Source organism: Pezoporus wallicus, unplaced genomic scaffold, assembly GCF_028554395.1.
Source record: "Pezoporus wallicus isolate ANWC-B61680 ecotype Strahan unplaced genomic scaffold, APGP_CSIRO_Pwel_v1 contig_4758, whole genome shotgun sequence".
NCBI classification, from domain to species: Eukaryota; Metazoa; Chordata; class Aves; order Psittaciformes; family Psittacidae; genus Pezoporus; species Pezoporus wallicus.
In genome coordinates, this window is record NW_026641872.1 from 129562 (window position 1) to 136380 (window position 6819).

Sequence of the window (6819 nt, forward strand, 5' to 3'; positions counted from 1 at the left end):
AAATACAGTATAAAAGATTTGTTCATTAATTTCTTTGGTCTTACTCCACAAAACAAATGGTAGCAGAACTGATTTTTTCTTATTGTATGATTGATTTTGTTTTCATACAAAAAAAAGGTGAAACAGGAAAACTGCTTTGCATGTGTTCCATGTATATGAGGACATTTTGTCAGGTCTGTTAAGGCACAAATTTGGTTGAGATTTTTGAATATACATAGAAAAAAGTATAATCACTGTGAAATTTGAACTTCTATAACCCTCATTTTATCTTCTTGACAAGAATATCAAGAATTAAAAATATAGAATTAATAAAGGGAAGTAAGGAAATTAATGAAAATTAATGTAGGAATGTTGGTAGCCAGAGACATTTTTAAGATATCCGTTGAGACAGTTTGTCTTCTGATATGTGTGTGTTACCTTCTGACATAATGTTACCATAGACAGTTTATACGCCTTGTTTTGTCAAAGTAGTCCTACTGGGGTGGCAAAAGAAAGAAATCACTTTTAAACAGTCAGTAGATTTACAAATGAAAATTTTCAGTATTTTTTCTAATTGCAATCATCCCTTACTTCTAGATACTCCATGAAGATTCTTCTGTTTTTTCTGTATTGCGCATCCAAAGTAAGAACACAGTGATGTCAGCTGTGAAATGTTTTCATCCTCATCTGTGGCTCAAGGATAAAAAGTTCATGTGCAGAGCAGCTAGCATAAAAACGTCAGTGTGGAATCACCATACTCTAACAATGGAAAATTCTTTAACTTAAGCACCTGAGGTCTGATGTTACCCACAGTGATATGAGAAACAACTTTCTTTAAATTTTAAAAGGATTATTCCTTGGAAAGAGAGACAAAAAAGGGAATTTGGACCTGAATTCATTAAATAAATAGGATGAAAGATTTTATATCCAATAAGTCTCTGTAAAAACATAAAGTCTACTCATAAATTTGTTTGATTTTTTTGTTGTTGTTGTTTTATTTGGGTTTGGGGTTTTGTTTTCTACAAGAAGGAGGAACTTAGCAAAACAGGTCCTGCCACTGTTGCCTTACTCACAACAGTATGTTGATGGACCCATTCTTCTGGTCCCTGCCTTGACCAGCTCACCAGCTGGAGACATGAAGAGCCTCACCTTGAGGGAGTAGCTTTTTGTCTTAAAGTAGCCTTAATTTTATCAAAATATGTTAAAATTTTGTTTGAAAAGTTTGAAATTTCATGTTGTTATGTTTTCAGAAAAGCTTTTAGAACAATTCTTAGAAGCCTAACAGGAAATTTAATTGTAAAATAATCTGCTATCATGTTGCAGTGGCTACCCTAATTTCTGCTGAAATAGTTGCCGATTTGCTATATGGTGGATCTGTTCAGACAAAAGCTTAGCAGATCACCTTCCTGTTAGACTGTCAACTTCGCACATCTCAGATGGTTTTAGGGATAAGTTGGTTTCCTATACCAAATTAAAGCAGTTGGGTAGGGTCTTGTGGATGGCAGTTTTGGAATAAGACACCAAAATTTCATCTAAATTGTGTTTCCCATCATTAAATTGTATTCAGAATATTACTACTTCTCTATCTAACCCTTGGAATATAATTCAAAACACTATTGAAATGCATGTTTAACTGAAGAGCATTCTATGTTGTAAACCCTCTTGTACATGTACAAGGTTAAGTACTTTGTGTGCTGAAGAGGTCTCAGCTGCTAACACACTGATAAGGTTATCTGCTACAGTTGTTAAGGCCTTGTAGCAGTGATTCTTCTTCATATTCTGACTAAGTTTTGTAGACCATTGCTTTATGTTTCAACAAGTAGTATTTTTTCCACAAGAAATATTTCACTGTAGAATTCCTGCAAGTTTGAAGAGTTCTGTGATAGAAGGATGGCAGGAAAATTAAAAGGAGTCCTTTGCTCTTTCTTGCCCTGTGTTTATGATCTCATCAACAATAAAAAGTGATATGCGGATTGACTCCACAACTCGTTAAAGTTGTAAAGTAGGTATGCTTTATTCAGCTGAGGGTCATGGGGGATAGTTCCTCCAAAGGCATGTGCGCCCCAGCGTCGTTTTCCCTCTACATTTATTCTCTAAAGTGTTACATATGCAATGTTACACAACACGCCTATACATATTCAGATCCTTTTCCTGCTTCATGTTATAATGAGCTAAAGCTTCCTTCACACCTGCACAGTGCCTCCTGGTGGTCGTGGGAAGGGGTCTCGAGATGAAGTAAACGAGTCTTCCTCACTCTTGAACTTTTCACCTTCATCTTTTACACACGCTTACTTGTCCCCTGGCTTCGATTCAAACCATAGTTCCAGTCTCAGCCGGGTCTTTACCAGGTGTGTGGTGTTGCAAGTAGAAACTTTGATCACCAGTTCCCCTTATCTGATGTTCTTTCCTTTCTTACACAAGTTTACATTAAACACCAGCTGCACTTTTAGACAAATACTTACTGTTAACTAACGAGATTGAAGATAATCAGAAGAATAACATAGGTTTAACATTCGGTTATTAATTCAGGCCCCCTATCAAAAGAAGGAAAAGTAAGTTATAAGAGCACCAGGAAAGACTCAATGCAGTTTTTTCTCCCTTGTCTAGCAAATAAGCAAACTTGCAAGAAAAAGTTTGATTTTGTCTGGTAGAAGTTACCTTTTTCCTATATTGTATAACCTTTTCCAGTTAATTCCATGCCTGAACTTCATCTTTTCTTCTTTTTTTCTTGAACTTCTACATACGGATATCTGTTTGCCTGTATCACTTTCCCCCACTCTTTTCCTTAAATGCGACAGTACATTCATCAGTTTCCAGTCATGTAATGCAACTTCTCTCTCAGTATAAAATCATTCCAGGTAGATCTTTGATTGCAAATTTATAATCTGAACTATCCAATTCCTCTAGGTTCAGCATATCACAATAAAAAAATGTTGGTATGTACTTTAAAAGAGGACATGTTCACTGATGACACAGCAGTGGATCTTCCTTTTTTCATACTGATTTTTAAACTGATTTTCTTCACAAAAGTACAATGTCATCACGAGCACATGGTTTACTTAGCAGAAATATAATCAGCGAGAACATTCCTCTTGAACTGATTTCAGACCATATGCCTGAAGCATGAGATATTTTACAGTTTTATAGTAGCCAAAAAGACAACACTGAAAAATAGTAATTCATGAACACTCAGAACTGCTTACAGAAGGTTAAACAAAAAGTATATGCACAAGAAAATATCATTCACTAAAATAATGCAACTTTTACAGTTTGTTATTCTCTTGAGAATGCTTACTCTTTCCTCAGAGTTAGGGTAAGATCAGGTGAAAAGGTTTTGAAATATCTAATGCCAACAAAAGGTAGTCTACATTATATTTATTTAGTTAGATACAAACTTCATGATTTTTGATAGCTGTAATAGTAAAAGGGAAGGGAATTTTAAGATATCAATTCCAGCTCCCCCTGTCACAGGTAGGGACAGCTTCCACTAGACCAAGCTGATCAAAGCCCCATCCAGCCTGGCCTTGGACACTTCCAGGAATGGGCCGTCCACAGATTCTCTGGGCAAGCTGTTCCAGTGTCTCACCAGCCTCATAGTGAAGAGTTTCTTCCTAATATCTCATCTAAATCTACCCTCTTTCAATTTAAAGTTATTCCTCTTTGTCCTATCATTGCCTACCCTTGTCAAAAGTCCCTCTCCAGATTTCTTGTAGGCCCCCTTCAGATACTGGAAGCTGCTCTAAGGTCTCCCTGGAGCCTACTCTTTTCCAGGCTGAACAAGCTCAACTCTCTCAGCCTGTCTTCATAGGAGAGGTGCTCCAGCCCACAGAACATCTTCACGAGCCTCCTCTGGACTCACTCCAACTTGTCCACATCCTTATGTTGGGGACCCCAGAGCTGAACACAGTATTCCGGGTGGGGTCTCAAGGAAGCAAAGAAGAGGAAAAGGATCACCTCCATTAACTTGCTGGTCACACTCCTTTTGATGCAGCCAAGCATACAGTTGTCTTTCTGGGCTGCAAGCTCACATTGCCAGGTCATGTTGAGCTACTTCTCAGCCAACACTCCTTCTCCTTAGAGCTGCTCTCAGTCCATTCTCCACCCAGCCTGTAGTTATGCTTGGGATTGCCTGTACCCAGGTAGGGGTACTTGGCCTTGTTGAATCAACTAGCACTGAAGCCAAACTAACTTCAGTATCACCATTCCTGAAATGGGACAAAGTAAATGATCTAAGAAAGCAAACACCACTTTATTCAAGAATGCTTTACTAGATCCATCTGAAGAAATAGAAAGAAAGGAAAAGAAAAAAGTACATGTAAAGAAGACTGCCTATTTGTGGAATAATGGTGAATAATGGAATAATGGTATTTAAAGCATAAGAAAACAAACAATTTTGTTTTGCTTCTCTGGGAGCTGTTGTAATAGCTAATGCTATCTCTTTAAAAAGTTCACCGAACGTCCAGCAACTGTAGTTTTCTGTCCTTGTGTTCATTGTCAAATGTTTCTATTACAGCTCAGTTTTAGAAAGTCAGGTGAGGCTTAGAAGACACCATTTGTTCAGTCACTAATTCAAATTAATGTTTATTTTTTTAGAGTTGCTTTCTTGTTTTAAAAATCAAGTAATTAATACAGTGTAATATGCAATGATTAATGTATTATTATTAAGAAAATAATTGGGAATTAACAATCTAGAGTAGACTATTACTTTGTTAAAATCAATTATTATTGTTAATACATCCAAACATAGTCTTAAAGAAATACATTTTTAATTCTAGAAGACAAAATTAGATAAATTTGCTTGCTTTCTTGAATAGTACAGACTTTTATTTCCCTGGGTTGAACCTAGTAAAATATATTAATCTAAACCTACTTTCTGAAATTGGTATGATGTGAGAAGTCTAAGAGGGACAGAATTTGTTATTACCCTTTGGCATTAATTCCAATAACTGATTGCGTCACTGTTAAAATCATGCAGTCTTCCTTTGCTGGTTAAAGAATAAGTCAAAGTTTTTTCCTCAGCTTTGCATGCATTTAGTGTTAACTTTATGTTTCTAATAATTCTCTACAATTGACGTCTTAGGTAGAGATAAATTATCATTATATGCCTAGTTTTCATCTATGACTTGAAGGAGAAATGCCATGCATTTTAGTCTTTACTGTTCACTGCCTATACCCATTCACATGTTCTGAAAAACAGTACTTTTATTTATGTGAACCTAACTATGATACAATCACTATAGCATACCTTTAAGTTAACCATCTTTAGCAGTGGTTGAATTGTTTAGATATTGCTATTCCAAATTTGCATACTTAGGATTTATTCATACTAACAGTGTGCCTTTTTTTATGACTACTTTTTATTTTATGCATCCAAGTGAGAAACTGGCTTTTATAAGTCATTCTTCTTCCATTCTTCCATGAAGAGCTGCTAAAAGCCTTTCAGATTTTTGGAAGTGGAGTGTGGGCAACAAAGATAACAAAAGCAAAGAAATGGTACTGTAGAGAAAAAAAAAAAGAAAACCCTGTGCTTGGCTTTATGTTGCAAGTTTTTTAAAAAACTGTTTAACAGATTGCAGTCAGAAGCAGTGATTATTGAACAAAGTCTTCCCCAAAGCACTCCGATTTTCCTGTACAGTGACAGTTTTATCCAGAGCTGAGCACTTTCATATTTGGAATGTAAACTGAACTTTGACAATAGGCATCCTGATATTCACCTGATGAGAACTACGGAAAACCCTAATAATAATATAGCTTTTCATGGTGATTATTCAAGGGTATAAAAAAAGAAAAAGAAAGAAAAATAGTATTCAGAATGATTCTGTCTGTATCTAAAGGCTGTGCTTTTAAGGTAACACAAGAATTGAATGGCTGTGGTTCAGAGACTGACTGCCCAGAGGACTACAAGGCAAACAAAATCTAGAAATTACCTCTTTGCATTTTTAGCTTGTGTTTTCATTACTTCAGTAAGTCTACAGGGCACAGACAGACTCACTGGGTTAGGCTTTATACCTGATGCTGTAGATTTAAATTTCTTTTTCAGAATGAATTATTACTTTTCTAAGTTTTGGCTATTTTTATGAAAGTTAGGGGTTTTTACTTTCATCAGCTTTTGTTATCTTATTTTCCAATTAAGAATTTCAAACTGTTTTACCAATAGAAAATTTTGATAAATTCATATAAGATTGATCTCTGCTCTCTGTTTGTTGGATTTTTATTATTTATTTGGTTTTGGATTTTGTTTTGTATATTTTGCGGTGTTTTTTTTTTGTTTTGTTTTGTTTTGTTTTTCTCCTAGACCCAAATCATACAGTTAAGGTGTAGGGGTTTTCCTATGCAGATGGTTTACCTAGGAATAACTGGCATAAATCTATGGAACAGATCATGGCTTGAAATATTCCCTGGAGCCTGCTTGACTGATAATGACAATTTTGTCCCCTACAGCTATGACCCTTCCTCTAAACCAGCAACAATTTTTGTAAGAGAACACAAAATCTTCAGTTTGAAGTAAATATAAAATTTCTCATGTTAGGAATGATTTCCACACTCCTCAGTGAGATCATGTAAGAGTCACTGCACTATCAGCTGCCTGGGGCATTTCCACTGGCTCATGCTGCAGCAAGGTCATAGAGGCCAAGGACAAAAAGGGAGGCTAAAAATGTAAGCAGGATATGTAGTAATGCAGAATCAGAACTTCCACTAAACTTTCCAAATAGGAGTTGAAGTGAAAGTGCTTGCCTCTGTGACTCTGCTGTAGACAACTCGTCATGAAAACAACTTTCTCCATTACTATTGTTTTCAGCAGCCTAAGGCCCTAAGAAAACCCTCCATTGTATTCCTTTT